Source organism: Cetorhinus maximus, chromosome 20 (assembly GCF_964194155.1).
Source record: "Cetorhinus maximus chromosome 20, sCetMax3.hap1.1, whole genome shotgun sequence".
NCBI lineage: Eukaryota > Metazoa > Chordata > Chondrichthyes > Lamniformes > Cetorhinidae > Cetorhinus > Cetorhinus maximus.
The window spans coordinates 71,193,757-71,217,869 of NC_135898.1; the positions used below are offsets into that span (position 1 = coordinate 71,193,757).

Consider the following 24,113-nt stretch of genomic DNA (forward strand, 5'->3'; position numbering starts at 1 on the left):
GTATAATTTTCACTTAATTAGCTAATTACATTGTGAGCATTTGTAATTACAATCTTATCACTGATGACCTGTCTGCACCCCTATCCTGCACGATTATGTGTGGAAGCATCTAGGGGTCATGTTAAACATGATGCATTTGCTGTAGCTTTTCTAAAAGGATGTTAGTGAATGCAGAGTCTGCTGCACACCGCAACATTCTGCTATTGTGCATTTGTGTAATCCTGCCTCAGAAAAGATAATATTGTGTGAATAAAAAACTAACTGGAACGCCATGGTAATCATCTAATTTGTTTCACTGTGTTCTCAAGTAGATAAAATATCTTAACATTTTAGGATCTTGGGATGAATTTTGACTACAATGGTAATTTTGAAGTCCCAATTTCAGTCTATTGCAAATGTTGACTTAGATTATTTTCTATTTTTTTTTTGCTGGTAACAGACTAATAAGAGATATTCCATTCAGTATATAAATTAGTGAAGGGTTGGTACAGGTTGGCTTTATAACTGATCTTCCTTGGTGACGTGCCTGCACTCAGTAGACGATCTGCAGTGACACTGCAATGGCTGAGGGGCGGCTGTTGGCGGCTTGGAATGAGCTCATTCTCCCAGGAGGGAGCAAGGCTGAGAGTGAATCACTGAGAAGCTGCAGCCCGTCTGTGAAATACGTCCTCAGTCTCTCTCTGCTGGCCTGATTCTTTACTTGGGGGTGTGCACATGGTAAGCAGATATCTTGTTTGATTCATTTTAAATTATGCACGGAGGGGATTTTTGATGAATCATTAATAGTCTTCAGTATTTTCTTTTATCAGAGAGGCTGAGGGCCTGAATTAAATTCCTGGAGCATCAGGACGGATCATTCTGTTTGGATAATGCTGTCCTGTTTGCATGGCAAAATACCTTTAAATGTGTTTGTAAAAAAAGACAACCCACAGTTTGGGAGGATAAATTGCAATGCATACAGCAAAATTGAACCTCCTCATATGTTATAATACCACCATGTACAGCAGTCTGTGCACTGTACTTTGGAACATGCATTTAAGGTTAGTGATTTCATTTTGCACTAAAGATGTTTCACCTTGCATGCTACAGGCTACGTTATGTATCTGATGTACTGTGTTGCTTAGTTGTACCAGTGTAGAATAAACTGCAGTGCCTTGAAGGAAAGCCAAAAAGGAAGTGGGCCTGTTTGAAATTAGTGTTATCATAGGAAAAAATAAACTGGAACAATTATTTTATAAACATGTGATTTGATAGGCCATTATATTTGACAGATGCTATTCAACCTTATCATTAACGTCTTTTAAATTTACACATTTACAATTTATAACTCTCTGGGCTCTTGCTTGGTAAAATTTTAAATCTGTTTGAAATGGCAGATCCTCTTTCAATGGAGCTGTAAATTTCATTTAATCTCACTGAACTCACTGTGTTCTAATTGTTGTAAAGGCCTTATGTCTGGTGACTGTTTAATATGCAGACTGCAATCTTCAGAGGTGGGACATTTGGAATCTGGTAGATCACTCAAACCTGTCATGGTTCATCAGAATATAGTCATGCATCTATTTTCAACAAGGAGATTACTAGTACTTTATCTAATTATTGTAATTGAATTAGATATTTATTGCTGCTTTTTCATTATACCGGGTACAATTCATATAGCCCTAGGGTACATGGATATGTGACATGATGCTCTGTTGCTCGTTAACTCAACTGGAATCAATGTATTTATTTATTTATTGACACACTAACAGAAAAGTCATTTTATTTTATGACTGGTGCAGATGCTTTGAGTCATGCTTAAAAATGTGATAGAAGATGCACTCTTTCTCCAAAAAAGTGTGCCTTCTGGAATGATCATTGACAGTCTGACCAAATAAATCTTCTGGGCATTTATCTTATGTGTTCCTCTCCTCACTAAATCACACATACGTTATTAGTAAATCTGTCTTTCTGAAAGTGAACATGATAGGGTATATAGGGTATCCCCAATAAATATAAAAAGTTATAAAATGTTACCACAAGCAAATGGCCAACTCATTTAAAGATTAAGGTTGTATTTTTGCATGGATTGTGAAATTCAGTTAGATGCTTTTTAAATGTTAACTTTAATCAAGGATGGTAGCTGCCTGACTTGGGGTTAGGGTGAGGGTAGTTAAAGATTCTATGGATATTCTCAAGATCTAACAGGCATCTGTTTTCTATAACACCGTTAAGAGTCTAGTGAGGAAGAATAGGATTATTGTACCATCACTATAATACTCCTTTGTAACAAGGCCTTCATAGAGATGTAATTGTGAGCCTTAAGTTCTTATTAATGTTTGTTGAAGGATGTCAAGCAAAACAAATCAAAGTTGGTGGTAACATAATTGCAGTTGACACATGACTACACAAAATGCTAAGTAAGAATTGATACCTCTGAAGACTAGTATATTATTAAAAATGCTGAACTCCAGGAAAGCCAAGTAGCAGCACCATGGTTGCCTGCACATTCAGCATAATATGGCACCTATTTGCAATATGAGGCCTAAGAAGAAGTTAACAGGCACAGAAGAAGTTGTAGGTTATATTTGTTGCTTCCATGTTACGTCCTTGGGGCAAACTTTAATTGTTTCAGAGGTCCTTATTGTATATGTGGTAACAATATTGGAATTTATTTAACTTGAAATAATAAAAGGTAACACAAATGAGAGGGAAATTGCTGTAAATAAAACAATGCCTAGCATAAAATCTGCATTGGTAAGTATCATCCTGGGTTTGCAAATTGGCTTTTCGTGGCAGCAATTAATTCAATCAGCTTCCTTCTAACATTACTGCTGAAGCATTGCTGGATATCTGTATGCCATGTGAATGATACATTAAGTAAATCACTGGACTTCCCTGTTGCTGTGCTGGATTACAGAATGATAAAATGAGATTACATTTAGATCTTCCAAATTGAAGCCACTGAGGTATATATTTTTGAGGATTATATCCTGTGTCATTGATCATCTATACAATGCAGCATTTGAGCATTTGCTCAATTTACCAGCTATAAGCAGCCACATTATACAGTTCAGAAATATAATATTTGGAGTGCTTCGACAGAGATAATTGAACGCTGAAATTAATTGTCAAAGTGTGGCACAGATCCTGTGAAATTTTAAACCTCACTCAATTTCCAGAAAAAAACAAATAAGCATTTGTTTAAATATCAGTTTCCTGATAGAAGTCTACTGGCGTGCACTTACTGTTTTAAAAGAGGTATAGACTTTTTTTGCTCCTTGAACCCCACTTCAGTTTTGCAAATGTATGTGGTGTGCAATTTAATGTTATATGCAGCGTAGGATAATTAATCTCAGAAAAAAACACGATGTTTGTTAAGATGTAATTATCCCGTACCAATGCAAAAATATAAGTTTTACAATATTAGAAATGTTACAAATTGTGAAATACGAGCACATCTCTGTTTTAATATAATGTTAAAAGGCGTTATTGTGCTAGTTTGCTGTGTCAGTCCAAATTATTAATGCTTCTCCAAAAAAAGAGTCCCTTCTGGAATGGTCATATTGACAATCTGCCCAAATAAATCTTCTGGATGTATGGATCTTCTTATGTATTCCACTCCTCTAATTCACACAAATATTATAAATATATCTGACTTTCAGAATGTAAATGTGATGGGGTATACAGGGTATTCCCAATAAATTTAAATAGTTTTAAAATATTACCACAGGAAAATAGCCAACTTACTTAAAGGGTGGGATTTTCTGGCCCCACCCGCTGTGGGGATCATACGGTACCACCAAAAGTCAATGAACTTTTGACTGGTCTGCTGCATCCCTGTGGTGGGTCCCCCCACGGCAGGGCTGGAATATCCTGGCCAAAGATAAAGCCCCCAAGGTCTTTATAGCTACAGCATAATGTAATCAACAACAGTTCACTCTTTTGGAACTATCAATGGAGCAAAACGTACCAAGGCACTTACTTCATAGTTGGAGCTCAGACCCAAAGAGGATGCAAGTTTAGAGAGGTGGAAAATGGCACAAAGAAGTAAGTTTTAAAGAAGATTTTTGAGATGGGAAAAAAAATGAAGCAATATGGAGCGTTTTGGAAAGAGAGCGCCAGACTGAGAGGCTGAAGGTGGCTGAAGGTTTTACCATTGTTGGGTCAACAACAGGAGGGCTGAACCAGACATTAGACCAGAGTTTGAAGAATTGAATACACACACAGGGCAATAAAGTTGGTGAATATTGTGGAAATATGCAGAGTTGTGCATGAGGACAATGATTTTGAAGTCAATGTACTGAGGGATGGGGAACAAATGAAGATCAACATAATGAGTGGGACTTGTGCAGGGTAGAATGTGGGTGACTGAGTTCTGAATGAGTTAGAGTTTATTCTGGTGCAAGCTTAGGAGACTTCTGAGGAGGGTTTTGGAAAACTTAATATTTGAAGTGTGGGGCTTGAAGCTCAGCTCAGGGCCAAACATGTCACTAAGGTTTTGTACCATCAGGTTGTGTTTGAGCAAGAATCCGGGGAGGGAGATAAAATCAAGGGCTAAAGCATGAAATTATTTGACAGGGCCAAACAGGACGCTTTTGGTTTTTCCAATATGAGCTGCAAAATGTTGAGTCTTATCCATGACTTGCTATTGGTCAGGCAATTGGAGAGCAGAGGAACAGTTTTTGAATCAAGAACATGGACGAAGAATAGGAAAACACCAAAGATGGAAAGAGTGAATACTGGAGATGATTGTGTGAGCATGGGAGGAGAAGCTCTGTGGAAGCATTGGGTGTGTTGGGGAAGGTAAGAATGGAATGGTGCATGCATTGCCACAGAGATGGATTATAGAGGTGAGGTGGTGGGGAAAGTGGTGTGGCCAATAGTGTTAAATTCCATAGAAAGCTTGAGGATGACAAGAAGAGATAAGGCACTATAGTCACAGTCATACAGAATGTTTTGGTAACAGAGCAGGAAGGAATTCAGTGATTAATTAAGTAGGAGGGAGGATATTGAGCTGTTGACAAAGCAAACATTTGGGCAAGGAAATGTGGTTGTATGTTCTTGAGTTGAATAGGAAGAGTCAGGAGGCTAGAGGTTGAAACTAGTAAGGATTGGAGTGGAGATAAGTAGAAGCTGTAGAGTAATGCAGTCATAACTAGCATTGGGACGATCTTGGGATGGTCTATGAGGTCTCAGAGAGGCTGTGAGAAATAATGTGAGAATGCAGAAGACAATGGTGAGTACTCTGTGGACGTGGTTATCAACAGAGGGAGGTTGGGGTTTCCATGATTATCCTGGAGTAATGAAATAATCTGGCCATAGAAAGGGAGGGGTAGCAGTATAGGTTAAAGCAATATAACCAGTCGCCACTGTAGCTTAAATGCAGGATGCACCCAGTTTGGTGTTACTTCCAAATTAGTAACACATCATGTTATTGAGATGCTTTCATTGGAGTGAATTTCAAATTATTTATCAAAAATATCTAAAAATGAGAGAGTAAATTTTCATCTCTGTATGGACATCTGTTAAAGCGTTTTACCCACCTATTATAAAACCTACCTAATGGAATAATGGGTCGTTACAGTAATGATAGACTTCTCATTGTTTGAGTATGTCCAAGCTGTAAGTGATTTCAAAGGTCATACTTTTTTACAGCTAAACCTACTCTAACAAATTTGATCATAATGGAGAAAGGTATGTGCTACTGCCCCTACTCACTCAGCTGCTTTCATGTGATCTCAGAGGCAGGGGGATTCAAGATGCCTGGGGATTGGCAGTTGCAGTAGATGACTATTACAAAGTGTTTTCCTTCTTTCACATTTTGCTGCAGTCCACCTTGGGTTGATAATCACTGATTATACCATGATATCACTATGGGGAAAGATGAGGAGTTGGCCCCAGAAGCTACCTCAACCAGTATGGGGATTGACCCTGTGCTGTTAGCATTATATTGCATCACACTCTTAGCCAACTGAGCTAACTGTCCCCTTATAATGGATGGAAAATTTACCTAATTACCTTATGGCCTCAAATCACCATCGCAATATATAGAAACACAATGGGGGTGAAACTGCTCTACAGCAGTGTGAAACAGAGTCATAATGAGGCGGCAGTTGACTCTGCCAATTTTTATTTTCCTTTTAATTAATTGCCAAGATTTTAAATTTCAAACCCAGTGAATGTGATGAGACTAGGAAATGAATCTACAAAAGGTTGGAACTATTGTTCTGTGTACTTCTGTGGAAAGAGGATCAGGAGCTATTACAAATTGTCTGCTGATTTAAGTCCAGCTCACGCTGTTAGCATAAACCAGTTTCACCCCCAGTATTTTTTCACCATTTTCAGGTCACTGTTTCTTTTTCTCCCCAAAGAGATCTCATGCAAACAGTGAAGGACAGTCTGCTCCTGCTTATATATCACATGATTACACCTGATGATATATCAGGACTCAATTTAATGGCTGATTCAGGGAAATGTCATTACTCCTATTTATTATAAATAAAGTGGACATTAGGAATAATAAAAGATAGTGATCTAACAAAGCAGTTCAAATGTCAATAGATTTCAGTGACAAAGAATGCCATGCAAATTATGAGATTATATTGTAATAATAAAATCACTTAATATCTCTTACATGTTCTGGTATAATTTGCACCCAATCTCAAATTTCCTGTTCCTTCCTCAATTTCTAGATTGCTTGTTTTGTGGCTTCATGTTAGTTGCTCCTTCCACCTCTGATTGAGCTCCAGCAATCTGGGGCAGGATTTTCTGGTCGTTGGGCGGGAGCGGTTGGGAAACGGTCCACTGCCTGCAATCGGCCCCCGACTGCGATGTCATGCTGGCTGGCCAATTAACAGCCAGCCAGCGTGAAAGGCACACTGAAAAGCTCAGCGCTACCGGGGTGGGGGTGGGAGTAGGGTGAGCGCAAAGGTCTGTGCATGCGCAGGGGAGCGCGCATTGAAAGCCCCCTGAAGGCAGGCACCTGCCTCCAATGCCTCTTCTCAAATATTCATCCTTTTGGCATTGGTCTCCTGATTCAGTTCTTACCTCTTCCAACAACATCATTACAATCCCTTAAACGGTACCCCCTCAAATCACTGAGTCACCACCATTGGTTTCCTTCGGTGTCTAACCTCAACACTCTTCTCTTCTTTATTTGTATGTTTCTTCCTGATGGCTTCATCTGAATAGATGAATTAAGATTAGATGGAATAAACTTTCTTATCCTTAATTATCTTGCGATTTTGTAATCAAGTTCCATATATATGCTCGTGACACTCAGCTTTATATTCCATTTCCTCACATGACAATTGTCTGCCTCTCCAGCCGCCTGTTTGACATTGGCATCAGATTTCATCTTATGTATTCATAGTCCAATGCCTGCTTGATGTCACAAGTGAGCGGCCCAAACCATTTTAATGGTCATCGCATATTTGTATCTAACTGGTGAGCTGCCAGCATGCTCCAAGTCTGATATGCAACTCAACATTTTGAGAAGGTATAGGAAATCTGGCAGGCAATCCAGGTCTGTGGCAAGAGATTAGAGAGGAGAGTTGTGCCTATGGTGGAAATGTCAGAAAATATTATTGGGGAATAGGGTGTATTGCTGCTAAAAAGCATCATATATGAATAATTTGAGTATTGCTGAAAAAGGAGACATGTCGTTGAAGCTTTTTTTCTTCCATTCATCAGGACAGATGTACGAAATCGAAACTTCAAAGGGAGCAATAATTTATACTGCACATTCATTCTATCACCAAGACTGTCCTGTTCTACCTTCATACCATTGCCATACTGCCTCTCCTTAATGCTACTGAAATATTCACACCTCACTACTACATATTTATTCAGAATAATTTACATTTAATACAGAGTAGTTTTATGCAAAATGTGAGTTACATATAACTAGAACATTGGTTCCTACTGTCAATGGTTCCTCTAGGCGAGCCCCCCCCCCCCACCCTCCACCATTAAGGAAGAGAATTTCACCCAGGTTCCCCTCCTGATTGTTACCCAATGACCCTTGCTGGTAGGGTATGTGTGTAACTATCATTTGAGAACAGATTGGGCTCAGTCACAATGCACCCCATTGTTCTGCCAATGTTCAACTTGGTTGAGGTACTGGAGGGTATCCTACAAGCAAGATTAAATGCTTCCCAGAGAAGAAGAGGAAGAGGAATTGAAGATTCTATCTACCATCTGAATTTCACTTTAATACTAATATCCTGGGCCACTTGTTTTGTATTTTCTTTATTTTTAAGACATAATAGCTGGTCTTGTACTTATTGTTAGGAGGTCTTGGTAGTGCCTTCATTTGACTTGTTAAACAATTAGTAACGGTTAAGATTTCTCTTTCGGGCAGGATCATCTCTGCAAGCGATGACCCTAGCGATTTTTCCTGGCTCAGTTTTGTTTAAATATTCTAGATGGCTTTAGGCCACATTACCGCATCTAATTTTTCGATTATCTCGAATGCTCTTCCTGAAAGGCAGATTTAATGGTAACAAATTTAGAGTGACAAATCCCCAGCACCATCCCAGGGAAATGAAGGTAATAGGTGTTAACATTGTGGACACCCTAATTATAATCTTCCAATATTCTCTTGATTGAGAAACCATTCCATTAAATTGCATAATTGCACATGTCACACTGCAATTTAAGAACAGTGAGAGAGGGAAAACAAGGAATAATAGACCAGCTATCATAACATCTGTTGTCAGGAAATTTCTAGCATCTATAGTTAAGGAGAGAGTGACTGAAGACCTTGGGCTGGATTTTACTGTCGGTGAGTGGGGGCAGGGCCCACTCGCCGACGCGTAAAATGACGTGTGGTGATGTCGGGCAGAACTCCCGACGTCACCGCGCCCCATTTAAATTTTCAGGAAGGCGGGGACGCAACAAAATCAGCTGTGCACCCGCCAACCTGTCAATGGCCAATTGAGGCCATTGACAGGGCAATTAAACTAATTAGTGGACCTGCCCGTCCAACCTTAAGGTTGGCGGGCAGACCAGGAGCCCCGGCGGGAAGTAGAAAAAACATGAAACCTCATCCACAGGCGGGATGAGGTTTCATGCAGGCTTTTAAAAATTTTAATAAAGTTTTTTTGGAAATTATGAACATGACATTGTCACATGAGGGGACATGTAAGGGGCATTTTTTTTTTTCCATTTTTAATATTTTTGAAAGTAGAGGCGATCTCCCTGAGGCTGCACTTAGTCTCAGGGAGATGAGTGCGCTCTTTCGTGCACATGCGTGAAAGACCGCACTCTCGATTTTAGGCATTCCCCCCCCACCCGCACAGGGAGCGCATAGCGCTTCCCTGCGGATGTCACGCTGGGCAGGCCTTAATTGGCCCGCCCACGTAAAATGGCGCCACGCCTCTGATCGGGGGCGCCGATCGGAAGTGCGCCCGCACACGCCCGCCCATCAACTTCCCCCCCAATTGTGGGAGAATTCAGCTCCTTGAAACTTTTCAGCTAATCAGAAAGAGTCAGCATGGATTTGTAAAGAGTCAGTCATGCCTTGATGAACCTGATTGAATTTTTTGAAGAGATGACTCAAGTAATGGACAGAGGAATGTCTATGAATGTCATCCAGATGGTATTCGATAACATCTCTCATAAGACTCTGCTAGATAAAGTTGAAGTTTATGGAATTGAAAGCAAATTATTTACCTGGTTAAGAAATTGGCCGAGTGGCAGGAGTCAGAGAGTAGGGATAATGAGAAAGTACTCCAATTGGCAGGATATAACTCATGGTGTTCCACAGGGATCTGTGTTGGGACATCAACTATTCACCGTATTTACTAGCGACTTAGATGATGGAATAGAAAGTCACATATCCAAGTTTGCCGATGACATAAAGACATGCAACATTTTAGACAGTGCAGAAAGAAACAGAAAAGAAGAAATGAATGGGCGAAGCTGACAAATGAATTCCAATGTAGGTAAGTATGAGGACATCAACTTTGGACATATAAAGGATGGAACAGAGTACCTTCTAAATGGTGAAAAGCTAGATACGGTACAGTACCAAAGAGATTTAGGTGGTCCACATACTAGATTATTAAAATATCATGGACTGGTACAGAAAATAGTCAAAAAGGCTAATGCAATGTTGGCAGTTATATCTAGAGGACTAGAACTCAAGGGAGTAGAAGTAATGTTCCAGCTATACAAGGCCCTAATTAGACCACACCAGGAGTATTGTTCAATTTAATTCAATTGTGTTCAGCTTTGAATACCACACCTTAGAAAGGATATATTGGTCTTGATGGTAATGCGAAGTAGATTTACCAGAATAATACCTGGACTGCAAGGGTTAAATTATGAGGAGAGGTTGCACAAATTAGGGTTATGTTCCCTGGAATCTAAAAGTTTAAGAAATGATTTGATCGAAATATTCAAGTTATTAAGGTGAACTGGCACTGTACATTGAGGAACACTATTTCAACTAATTGGAGACTTAGGACTGGGGGCAATATCTAAAACTTAGGGCTGTACCTTCCGGTTGGCGAGTGGAGGCAAGGCCTGCTCGTCGACGTGTAAAATGAAGCAGGGTGACGTCGGGCGTGCGTCCCGAGGTCACGGCGCATCATTCAGACTTTCAGTTTGGTGGGCGCGAACCCAAGTTGGCTGCGCCCCCATCGACCTGTCAACAGCCTATTAAGGCCATTAACAAAGTAGTTGAAGTCATTAATGGACCTGCTAGTCCAACCTTAAGGTTGGCGGGCAGGCCAGGAGCCCTGGCGGGCTTCTTAAAAAGCACGAAACCTCATCCATGGGCGGGTTGAGGTTTCATGAGGATTTTAAAATCCCACAATATTTTAAAATAAAAGTTGTGGACATGTCCCAACTCGTGACAGTGTCACATGAGGGGACATGGCAGGGAAATTTTTTTCTCAACTTTATTTTAAGTTTAAAATGTGAGTCGATCTCCCTGAGGCAGCACTTTGCCTCAGGGAGACCTGTGCACTCTTCTGCGTGCATGCGTGAAAGAGTGCACTCCTGGCTGAGGGAATTCCCCCCACGCCCGCACAGGGAGCTCATAGCGCTTCCTGGTGCATGTCACGCTGGACGAGCCTTAATTGGTCCGCCCACATAAAATGGTGGAGCGTCCTCGACCGGGGGCGCCGATCGGAAGCCCACTCGTGCCCGCTCCTGCATTTCCCTCCCGACGGGGGAAAAATGTTGCCCTTAGAGCCAGACCTTTCATGAGTGTAGTCAGGAAACAATCCAACATGCAAAGAATAGTAGAAATTTGGAACTTTCTTTTGCAGGTAGGTTAATTGTTAATTTTAAATCTGAGATTGATAGATTTCTGTTAACCAAAGGTACTAAGGAATATGGTGCAAAGGTGGGTATATGGAGTTAGGTCAGAGATCAGCATGGTCTCATTGAATGGCAGAACAGGCTCAAGGGGCTAAATGGCCTATTCCTTGTCCTAGGTTCCTAACTTTCAAAAGAGAATTGGATGTATATTTGAAAAGGGAAAAAACAGGGGTGTAGAAATAACAAGAGCTGCACAGAAAGGAATGAGACTCAATAGTTTATATAGTTCCCTTTCTGATCTATAGAAGTTGTTTGCCATTTCATCGTGCAGCTTAATGGGTGCTGACTCTGATAAATATCAGCTCTAACTTTCTACAGTGAATTTAGTTTGAGTTTAATTTGGAAATCCAGCAAGTTCTTACAGAGTGGGGGGATTGAGGATGAGCTGTCATTTGTGCAAGGCAAACAGCGAGTCTCACAACTCAGGATGTCTCTTCTTCCCTAGACTCACTGGCTGACTTACACATTAATAACAGTGTATGTTGTGAACATATGGGCCAGAATTTCACATCCTGTGGACACGCGCATGCCTGACATGTCCGGCCGTGAAATAGCGCGAGATGACATTGGACGAGCGTCCCGATGTCATTGCGCACTCGCACGATATCTCGCTCGGCGGGCACGCACAGCAGCCGGAAGCGCGACCACCAACAATTAAGCAACAATTAAGCCCATTAAGGAGGCAATTTCGTGGCCTGTCCACTTTTATGGTTGGCGGATGGGTCAATTGGCCAGGCGGTCTTTACATTTTTGCTCAAACCTCGATCTCGGGTGAGATGAAATCTCTGGGGAGAAATTTCCAAGTTTTGTGACGACACACAACTAGGTGGGGATATGAGTGGTGAGGAGGATGTTAAGAGTCTTCAAGGCGATTTAGACAAATTGAGTGAGTGGGCAAATACATGGCAGATAAGGTGGATAAGTGTGAAGTTATCCACTTTGGTAGGAAAAACAGAATCACTGAAAGCAAGCGTGCAGGTGCAGCGAGCAGTTAAGAAGGCAAATCCTATGTTGGCCTTCATTGTGAGAGGACTTGAGTACAGGAGCAAGGATGTCTTACTGCAGCTGTACAGGGCCTTGGTGAAACCGCACCTGGAGTATTGTGTGCAGTTTTGGTCTCCTTACATAAGAAAGGATATACTTGCCATAGAGGGAGTGCAGCAAAGGTTCACCAGACTGATTCCTGGGATGACAGGATTGTCGTTTGAGGAGGGATTGAGCCGACTAGGCCTACATTCACTAGAGTTTAGAAGCGTGAGAGGGATCTCATTGAAACATATGAAACTCTGACAGGGCTGGGCAGACTGGATGCAGGGATGATGTTTCCTCTGGCTGGGGGGGTCTAGAACAAGGGGTCACAATCCCAGGGATAGACCATTTAGGACTGAGATGAGGAGAAACTTCTTCACTCAGAGGGTGGTGAACCTTGGAATTCTCTACCACAGAGGGCTGTGGAGGCCAAGTCACTGAATATATTTAAGAAGGAAATAGATAGATTTCTACACTCTAAAGGCATCAAGGGGAGAGAGCAGGAGTATGGCATTGAGATAGGTGATCAGCCATGATCTTATTGAATGGCGGAGCAGTCTCAAATGGCCGAATGACCTACTCCTACTCCTATTTTTCTACATTTCTATAAAATAAAAAGAGATATCTGGGGACTGGTTTTTCATGAGGTATGCTTTCAGGCGCCCGATTATGCTGCAGAGACATATTTTGCGGCATTTTTGCTGTTTTGTTTGTTCTGTGGAGGTCTGCGCTCCTCAAGGCAGCTGTCCCTCTTCAGGGAGCTCACTGGAATCGCCCACCAGCACCCGCGGTGATGTCGGCACTCGATTGCCCTCTTCCTGCCCCCACTGGCAGCGCTGAGCCTTTCTCCGAGCGCGTTTCACGCTGGCTGGCCGTTAATTGGAGCGTTGGCCAGCCAGCGCGAAATTGCGGTCGGGGGCCGATCGCGGCTGGGGGCCCGTTTCCCATCCGCTCCCGGGCATGCCGATCGCGCAAGACCGGCGAGTGAAAAATTCAGGCCACAGTGTGTGTTGTGAACGTACTGGTAAATTTTCCAGCAAGATATGGGCCAGTTAATGACCAGGAAGAAATCGAGGTTCCATTACACCTCACAGTCTTCACCTGCAGGTAGTCCTTCATTCGCCTCACTTCATTCACTTATACATTATGAACAGAATTTCACTGCAGCGGGATTTTACGTTCCCGCCAAAATCAGTGGAGTTTAGAATGGCTCGCCGCATGTTACGGACCCATCCCCAACGCACCGCAAAATTCCGGCCTATGTATATTATATTCATGCACCCCAGTAAACACCTCGCATGGTGTACAATTGTTTGATCCATAATATCACTCATATTTTTGTCCACCTGCCAGCATCTGGGCTGACTGCATCTTCGGCATTTGAGGTCACTCTCTATTCTTTTTATAGTCAAAGACCATCCATAACAGCAGGGAGCTTTATCCTCGCAGGAGAATGTCAGGTTGCAGTAACGTAACAGTGCAGTGACTAAACACCTTCATATGTCTGCGAAGCAACTCAGCTGTTAAAATAATAGTTTTAAGTCAGAATATTAAATCTTAAAAATATTGAAAAATGGTGATTTTTAACGAAGTGTTACTTTCCAAAAGATGCTCAACAGAATTTGTTAGAAGAACCAACAATGCTGAGCAGAATGGGCTTAACTCTCGATGGGAAAGATCCCAAGTTAGCAGCTGGTGAATGGTAGTGAGAAATGGAGCAACATTATAGTCTGCCCTTTGCAATAATCTTATTTATCACAGAAGAAGCTTTGTACTTGATTTGATTTGATCTGAATTTGTAATAGTAAGCATTTCATGCCTGCTGTATAGTCTGGTCAAAGTACATTAAATTTCACTGCTGTACCATCACAAAGTCACAGTAATTACAGCTTAGAAGGAGGCCCTTTGGCCCATTGTCCCTACACTGGTGCTAATTATTCAACAGGAACAGGATTTGCCCAAAGCCAATTTGTTTGCTTTTTCCCTTTCAAATACTTATCCAATTATGTCTTAACTTATGCTCAAGTCTCTGTCTCAATAGTGACTTGCAGTAAAACAGTCCTGCCTATCACTGTGGCTATACAGCACCCTTTTTAGGTGCTAGCAGGCCTATAAGCTCCCAAGATGGTAGAGAGAAAGCACGTGCATATTTCCAGCTCAAAGTGCATCATTCGCCATATTGACAAAGGAACTAAAATAGGCATCAGAGTCCATGCCTGAAGCTGGTGTTAGTTCTTTTTGCATGTGCAAATAAGGGACCACACCTGTCTGAGGCACAACTTCAATATTGCTTTTTATTGAGGTAACTGATGCTAGCACCAGCTGCGCTCAGTGAAACCAGACCAGTGGACCACCTGCGACCAACATGTGGTGAATGTAGAGCCTGAAGGAGCAGGAATGTTTTTCTCAACCCTAGATTTAAACAATGCAGGCCAGCACCCCCATCCTACCCCTCAGAGCGCCATGTTCCCAATCCTTTTGCTCCACGCTCTCTTCAATTCTTATCCCCTGAGATTCCTGGGCCCGAGTCCAGATCCAACCTCTGGATCTGACACCAATCCTGGACAGGCCAGGAAGTGGGCGGTTGATGCCAGTAGCTCTAAAAGGGAAATTTGCTGAATCATGCAGGTTATCCATTGTAAGTGTGCTCACACTTCTCTAATCTAACAGCGTTGTCTCACAAAGCAACTGAATAGCATTTTGGTTGCAAGCATGTTACAGAAAGGCAATGCCTGGTTCTCTCAGATGTTTACTTCCCAAACCTGTGGGCACACCCATGTTTAGCAGGGAACCCTATATTGCTGCCATCAGAATCCATTTGTACCATTGCCCATAAAAAGTGACAAACAGTAAAAATCATTCATCCTATTCATGTACTACATATGTGATATACTCATATTCGGTGGTTGAGTTCTGCAATGTTGAGTCAGAAGCAACTTCTTCATATTTCTTTCAAATATGTCCCTATTCTAATTGCTTGTAGAAAACAGTCATATATAACTGATGGCAGCAATTACAAGCAGGAAGAGGGGACTTGCATATTTATTGGTCATTAAACTCAGCACAGCAGGTAAAGCAATTATCAGTGTAACAACATGATAATTGTTAACGATTGATAATCAACCTCTCTTGCCCAGAAAATGTGCAGCTTATTCCTTCAATTTATGAATAGTTTCAAAAGATTTTTAAAATGTCAAATTTCAAATTTCATCTTGTTCTCTTACTTTTTCTGTCTTTTCTCTCTCTCTCAATCCAATCTTTCTTTCTCTTTCTTTAGTTCCCTTTCTGTATCTGACTTGACATTGAATTCACCCACTTTAATTCACCTTCCTCAACACTTCCACTATTTATTTCTCAATCCTTTAAGCTTATTGGTCGAGGAGAAACACTATTTGTCTCATGGTTCATCAAATGCCTTCATCACTCCATTATCAACTTGCACTTCCAACAACTTTGTGGGTAAGATTTTTAAAACTTACATACATAATTGTAAATCTAACTAACAGGCATGCCACAAGATGCCCATACCTGCAAAATCTGGTCCTACAAAGACGTTATACATCTCTTCATGTCCTCACTCAATGCTAATTTGGCAATGGCCTTCATTCCAGAAGCCATCTTTCATTGTCTTATGTTTAGTTCCTCTCCCTTTGCTCTTCAATTGGTGGTAGCCTTTGACCATTTTACTTCCAAACTCTTGAAATCTTCCCCTAACTCCCTACACTTTGCTACACCTCTTGCCACCTTCCAATGCCTCAGTAAAAACCTTTCACTTTGACACCACCTTATCTCTCCCAGCCTAGTCCTTCAACCTGACTCTGATTTGGGAAGCAGCTTGGGACATTTTGCTTCATTATAGATGTTAAACTAATGTGACTTGCTGTCATGTCTCCACAGTGGCTACAGCTCTAGAGCCCATACTATTGATTTGATTGTTTAATAGAAATAGCAAGGGATCCAGAAGTGAACAAATTATTTAATGTTTGCATTAGAGGTGAAAGAGAGAAATAAGATTTACAAAAATCTCTTTTCAAATAATTCCAGAACTGTTTAATTTTATCATCAGAAATGTACTTCCTTATTGTTGGAAGGATAAGTCTTTTTTTTTCCCCCTTTTCACTTCCGAATCTCAGGAAACATTGTGTACTACAACAATAAAAATCAATGCTTTCAGAACATTTTGTGCATTAGATGAACATTTGCTGCTGGTTATCACAGAAAAGCTTTATGTGTTAAAAGGATCCAGATTGATTCAGTCCTTCAGGGTTGTATATAATCAAGACTCTAGCTAAGCCAACTGATACGTTGTGATGGACCTAAAAGGCAAAATACTGAGGATGTTGGAAATCTGAAATATAGACAAAATGCTGGAAATGTTCAGGCAGCGTCTGTGGAGAGAGAAAAAATAATTGACATTTCAAGTCTGTTCCAGCCAAGGGTCATTTTTCCCACTGCCTCTTGTGTCTGGAGGGGCCTCCTGTCTCTCTGTCGATACAAGACATCTCTCCTTCTTTCCACCTCTCCACTAAGACTGCCAGTGCAGCATCAGAAAATCTTGGTACATGCTCTCTTCCATGGTCAGCTACTATTCATTGTTGCATAGCATTCTTTTTCCAATGATCACAGAACCTCCAAAAGGTCCAATGCAGGCTGGCTTTAAGCACTACAAGCTAGGTTTAAGTCTAAGTAATCCTAGCAGGTAACAATATGGGGCCCCCTCTGATTTATGCAGCCAATGAATAGCGTGGTTAGTACTAGCTGCAATCAGCAATCATTATAATGAGCAGGCAGCGTGAGGTTGGTGTGATTCCTGCAATATGCTGAACGGGTGCAGGGTAATCACCCATTGTGTTTCCCTGCATCCATTTTTGGGCTATCCAATTTAGCCACCATTTGTTCAGTCCCCATCCCCTTGAGCACGTAATCAAATTGTGATGTTCAGTAACAGGGATTACCAATATGTGCATGACCTCTTCTGAGAAATATTCCTCAGTAATTCTCCTGATCCACCTCATTAATGTTGGTGGCAATTGGTAAACGGTGTCTCTGTCAAACCTTCACTGAACTTACAGCAATGGAGCAGGAGAAGTCCCAAGAAAAGTCCCAGCACTAGTCACTAAATCCATTGAGCTAATATCCGCAAAATTAGCAGATGCCATAGCTGTATGGCAAACATTGATATTTGATGAAATAGGCTTTTAACTGATTGAGATGTGATCAAATTTATCATTATGTATGTGTTGTTGCTGTTTTTTCATTATTGCCAACAAAATCACATACTCAGAAAATACTATTTTCAAAATCATGCATCCTTGCTATCATTATGATGTGGCAGATGATGTGTGCCAGGAAATCCACAGGGGAAACTTGGTCACACTATCACAATGGTTTTGCAATCTGTATTTATTACAAGATGTGTGCACTGAATTCAGAAGTAATGAGTCCATTAAGACCTTTGGAGATTTTAAAAATTAAATTAAAATATTTATTCAGAAAGTAAAAGATTTCAAGCACATATACATAAGACTACAATTACTTAATACTATAACAAATCCTAAAATTTGTAATTAACTTGACTCCCAGTTACACCTTGTTTTTAAGGCAACATCCCAAAGGAGATTTTAGATTTTAAAAACCCAGCAAGTTAATACAGCACCCACTTGACAATGGAATTCCAAATGCCTTTCTCCAGATTTGTTACTGGACACACAGACTTATGCACAAATGGCTGGAGGATTCTTCAAGGCTGTTTTACACACTCCTGTTAGATCTTACATGTCCCCCAACATAGCCGTTCATTCTCCTTTATATGTGTTTCTCCCTACTTAATATGTAAATTCCATTGTTCCATATGTTTTTGGAATTGTACCTTTCCCGTAATATAAAAGCTTCCATGTTGCCAATATTGTCAGTAACCTTTGGTAAAAATAAACACACTGTTTAGCCTTGCTTATCTGGCTAATTGTAAACAGACTAACATCCCTTTGAAATCCAAACAATCCCTTCACTATCTAAAAATGCAAATTCCCTTCACACCTTACACGCTAAGACAGTATCCATGTTTACTCATTAGCATTTCAAATTCATTTCTACACCTAGCTTCTTTTGATAATTTCAAGTGTGCATTCTACCTGACTCCAAAAGTAATTAAATCGCACAGATAGAACCATCTACATTCAAACCTATAAACCTACTTTACAATAAACCAGAATAATATTATGAAAATTATTATACTTTTGTGACACTATTTCATTAGCAGTTAGAAATTAACATGATAAAAAAAGAAAATTTAGCCCCAGACAGCTAATGGCTTTCAGAAAATATATTGCAAGATTGAATAGAGTAGTTTTGGATGTTATTCTCTGGAGATTGCTGTTTGGGTTCATTTTACTTTTAGCTCTGAATACTGGTGCATTAATGAAGTTAGAATACAGAACCATTAGAAGTAATCATCTTCCAGAGATTGACCACAGAACATATCCCACGACAAGAGTAAGAATTAGACTCTCATCCATAACTAACCAAAGATCTTGATGTAGAACTCACTCATACACGTACTTTATCACTAGACTTCCAAGAATTAAATGACCCTCAATAACCTAAGAAGAATAGGACCCCTCCCAGCAGGCTAGCTGCATTAAAATAAAATCATTAGGAACAAAACCTCCCTTTGGTGTTTTGAGTTCTTATTCTGAAGATCAGCTTTTGCATGTAAGGACGCAGTAAATAAAACCAGAAGGCATAATTACCAACATATTCATTTAGTGAGGCATTTTGTTCCTCTGTACATTTGTATCACAGTTTTGTTGAAAGAGCAGTAATTATAGTTTTGATAAACATAGGATTGTAGCTTTAAGAAAAATCCTGTGTTTTAAGATCACATGATCTGTGAAAACCAATGAGTTAGCAGCACGGTAAACCTCTAGGGGAGAGTTCTTCTTTAGTTACAGGGCAGAATTTTCCTGTTGGTGTGCAGGAGCAGGCCCCTCATGCCCGCGCGTAAAATGACGTGTAGTGACGTCAGGTGACCGTCCCAACGTCACCGCGCGCCATTGCGATATTTCGTTGGGCGGGCGCGCAATGGTCTCTGATGCACGCCCGCCATTAATTAACTGGCCACTTAAGGCCCTTGAGGCTCCAATCGACTGCGATTTTTTGGCGCCCATGCAATCTTCGGGCCAGTGCGCAGGCGCAACGGGCAGGTAGGTAGGACACACTTGTATAAACCTCATCCATGGAGGGATAAGAGGGCTCAGTGGGGTGACGAGTGTGCTCTGTCAAATATTGATTTCTCAAAGTTACTGATACTTGCCTGAGTGATCTTCAATACTTCAAAACGCATACCAGCTGCTTGGTCTGGACTCACAACCTTCAGGTCAGCACTCTGCAGTGAGGAATCTTTTTTGGGCCCGCAGGTTTCAGGAAGCCTTCCCTTAGCCTGGGAATGGAAGCTGAACTCTCCACTAGAGGCACCTCCTTTGAGGAGGAAGGGAGGGCCAGAAGGGGGAGGAGGCCAGGAGTGCACATTCAACCTCCAGGGGAGTCACCTTTGGGAGGACAGGTGCAGGCACTAGGGGTGCAAGCTGACTCTGCTGTCCTGTTGGCCTCAATGTCCTTGGCAGTCGTCCTCTGGCCCGTGGAGCCTGTGCTGGCCCTGCCTGGGAGGGAGCTACCAGTTCCACAGCTGGCACCTCTCCAGTCGTCGCAGCCTCACTGGATGCAACAGTCACTGGCAGGGGGCGGAGGAGCCACCGTCCTCATCCGGAGCGCCCTGAGAGGAGCCTGCAGAGACGACAGGCAGTTACTGGACCGACGTGAGCTCCCTGCTCACCGTGGATGAATGGGCACTGAGCTGGGAAACTTGTTGCCCAGACCATCTCCCACATTGGCAATGGCCAGCTGAGGTCAATGCCAATGTGAGGGCTTGCTGGTCCGATCGCATCCCCAGGAAGCCCTGATATGTCTCCCGGAGGAGCTTCTCCACGAGTGTCGCCACTCTCTCCATGGAGGGTGCATGCATGAGGCTCATTGGTTCGGCGATAGTCCGCGTACACTCCTCCATCACAAGCCAAGCATATCCTCATGTATCTCCACCAGATGCTCCCGCACACCCGGCCACATTTACTGCACTTGTTGTGTCGTGGATGACTCCAGAGGCACATCATCAGGCACCAACTGAGCATGTGCCTGGTCCCCTGCAGTCCTCCGACTGCTGGCGCCATGGGCACTCTCTGTCTCTGCCAGCTCCTCCAGTGAGAGTGAAGTGCCCTCACCGCTGTGCCCAGGGTCTCTAGCCAATGTCCTAATTTCCACCGAGGTGCCAGTACCTGCTGTGGTGCCTGCCTGGCAGAGAGGGTGTGATGCTAGACCCTTCAGGGCCCTCAGGTGTGAGGGGGTCCTCTGCTGCCCCTCCTCCCGGCCCTGCCCACTCCCGCTCCACCCACCCACCAGCCAGAAAATTCTGCCCAGAGAGTTTGATGCACACATGTAGTTGCTGCTGCTGTCTTGTAAATAAAATTAAATATGACCACTAAGAAAATTCACCTGGCAGATCAACTCGATAATAGATAGACACATTTGTACCTGGAATGGGCGCAGCTGAGTAAAGTTGAGATATTTTGAAAGGAAGATAGGAAACAAGCAACTTTTATCTGCATGTCATCCTTACTTTTCAATCACATTTCAGTTATTTCAAATTTATTGAACACGCTGATGCTTTATTGTTACAAAGTATTACTGACAATTTTGTCGATCTCTGGCACAGAACAGGATTCTTAATATCTACAATAGAGATAGATCTTTAGGAATTGAAATCCACGTGACTTACTTATTCCCCTGAAAGCTGACTGAAAAATGGCAGTTTGCAAACGGTAAATGGAGAAAAAGGAGTGAACAAGAAGCTAGGTATCCTAATCTATAACTATCGAGCAATTACTGAAAATGGTGGCAGTCTGGAATGAAAACAGAACATACTGGAAATACACAGCAGACTGGTCAACATCTGGGAAGGGAGAAGGCAAATTATGATGTTTCGGCACACACCACCCATCAGAACTCCTGGGTCAGGATTTTACGGTCCCTCCCACCCGGCAGGATATTACGGTCCCACTGAACTGAACGCATATTTAAATGGCTCACCACATCTGCCGGTGGGGTGGAGGCGGGGGTGGGGGGAGACACGCCGGGGTGGGGGGAGACACGCCATGGCGGGGCTGTAAAACCCTGGCCCTAATTTAAGAGGTTACTAATGATAAGGAAATTCTTTTCTCCATTACTGTCTCACGTTACTTAGGGAAGCTTCAATAAAATTTAGGAGCACTTCCAACAAGTTAATCTTGTCACCTAGTCATGAAATATTTAATGACACAAAGCACAGCGCTGTTAGATGAGTGGAGAATTATCATTCCACGAGCCAAGAGGTTTTGCAATTCCAAAGAATAAATGTGACTTAGAAAAAAAATCTCTTTAACTTGATGTTGCAGATATACTTTGTATTCCTGGTGTGGCCCTATTCTCCAAAGGGGTCTTTATTATTATAAGCGGTGTAAGCCTAAAGATATATTCAATTGTTAAGCCCCTTCCCAAAGACTCCTATCAGTAAAAGTTGATTAATTTTATTTTTCTGAAGTGATAGCTGAAGGAATACAATAAAAGGACTGTGCTACATCTTCTCGCTGAACAACAGAATCAATCACCTGTGATGTGTAATTTGCTTAGATGCAGCTGCTATCCTTTAAGTAACCCATTCCCCTGGGATTTCCTTCAAAACAGTTAACACTTCTGCCCTCAAAAAACACCTATCCTCAACCACTCTATTCTATTCAACTGCCACCCTGTATATCAATTTTCCTATTTGTTCAAAGTCATGGACTCACCACTGTCTCACATCATCAGTCTCACATCTCTCATTACTCCCTACTGAAGATCTTCCAGCTTTCTAGGCTGTACAAAGAACTGAGACTGCAATAGCCAAAATCAATACCTTCTGCAACTCTGACCGTTGCTCATTAGACGCAGTATTGCTCATTCTTTGGGTGCTATGAGTCCCCTTAGCATTGAAATTGGCATCCGCAGCACATGTGCAAACTTCTGATGGGAAGTGCCTTGGACCCCACGTTCATAAAGGTATTTTTGTGCACATCTAATTATCACCGGCAGTACACAGGGCAAGCAGATCATGATATCAATCAACATGACTTAATGATAATACTGTTATTTTGGAGCTCCATGCTTCAGCCTACGCCCTCTCCTAACCTTGCATAGCTGAACACGTCATTAAATGGCATAAAGAACCCTCCACTAGTACTATTTAAAGGGATCATCAGTTTTTTTGGGTCAATTGTTGGTTTATTTCTTCTGGATTTTCCTGTAATTGTAGATATTTTTGATGTTTTGTATAGTTGATTAAAATTCCAATAGTCCACTTGGAGTGTTTTGACAGGTGCTGGAGTCATTTTCTCCTGATGTAAAGGCTCTGCGCAGACCAGTTGTTCCCAGACATGGAAGGACTAGTCAGCTTTCTTCTTAGAATACATTTTGAAAGGGAGGATGAGCAGAGACAAAAACAAAAGTGCTGGAAAAACTTTCAGCACTTTTTGTTTTTGTTTCAGATTTCCAGCATCTGCAGTATTTTGCCTTTATATTGGAATGAGCAGAGACCTTGCAGAGCAGAACAAGCTGCTAGAATAAGGAGGAGGAGGAGGAGGAGAGAGAGAAGGGCTGTCAACAGAAGGCCATATCCACAGAGGGTGTTTAGGGAGCAATCCTCATACTTGAAATTCAGTGAGGAACAATGTGTGAGACAGCTGCCCTTTACTAAAGAGATTGTCACTGATATTTGCCCGCTGCTGCAGCCACAACTCTAACCCAGAGGAAGGCAAGGACTGCGTTGCCTGTGGCTGTCAAGGTGACCGTGGCTCTGAGCTTTTATGCATCTGGCTTATTCCAAGCTGCTGCTGGAGATATAAGCAACACATCATAGTTTGTAGAGCACTGCTGCAAATATAAATGTACCTGATTCCCTCTTGCCAGAGAGAAGCAGGCAAATTGAGTAGAAGGGTTTGCAAGAATTCCAAACTTCCCCGTGGTACAGGGTGCCATTGATTGCGTACCCATTCCACTCCCTCAGTGTACAGCTGATGTGTGCCCAGGCAGTGGATAATGAAGGTCAATGTCTGGTATCCTGGCTGCAGTCACGATGTATTCATTTTGAGGCAGTCCTCTCTGCCATCTATATTTCAACCACCCCAGCAAACTAAAGAGTGGCTATTAGGGGAGAAAGGTTATTCACTGACTACATGGTTCATGACTTCACGTGTAAAACCCATGCACACATGTGCAGCATGCCATGTTGCTACAAATCTAATAGAGGAGACCATTGGCATCCTGAAGCAACAATTCCACTGCTTAGACTATTCTGGAGGGGCACTGCAGTATGTGGTTGGGCAGGTCTCAAGATTTGTCGTGGTATGCTGCATGCTGAACAACCTTACTATCATTTGGAAACAGCGCCTGCTGCTACCTACCAGATTAGAAGCTGAATAACGGTAAGCAGAGAAGGAGGAGGGGCAGAAGGAGGAGATGGAAGAGGATAAAAAGGAAGGGAAGCTGCAACCTAGGTGCCCTCTTCCTCTTTGGGCTGTACGTGAAAAAAATAACTAATGAATAATAACAGTAACCTCAACCCCAATTCTCCAGTCAACAGAAGTCCCACACTCCTTAGCTTTCCTCTGTCACCGACCATCACGCCATCCTCTTTCCCACAATGCAAT

At 42.1% G+C, this 24,113-nt stretch overlaps 1 protein-coding gene across 1 annotated transcript in view; it reads left to right on the top strand.

Moving 5' to 3' along the window:
• Positions 1-602: 602 nt before the first annotated feature.
• Positions 603-24,113, top strand: part of jakmip3 (Janus kinase and microtubule interacting protein 3) — a 315,901-nt gene continuing 292,390 nt past the window's right edge. The window contains exon 1 of the mRNA XM_078564910.1: positions 603-717. The gene's annotated coding sequence lies outside the window, so the exon portion shown is untranslated. The remainder of the gene's footprint in view (positions 718-24,113) is intronic.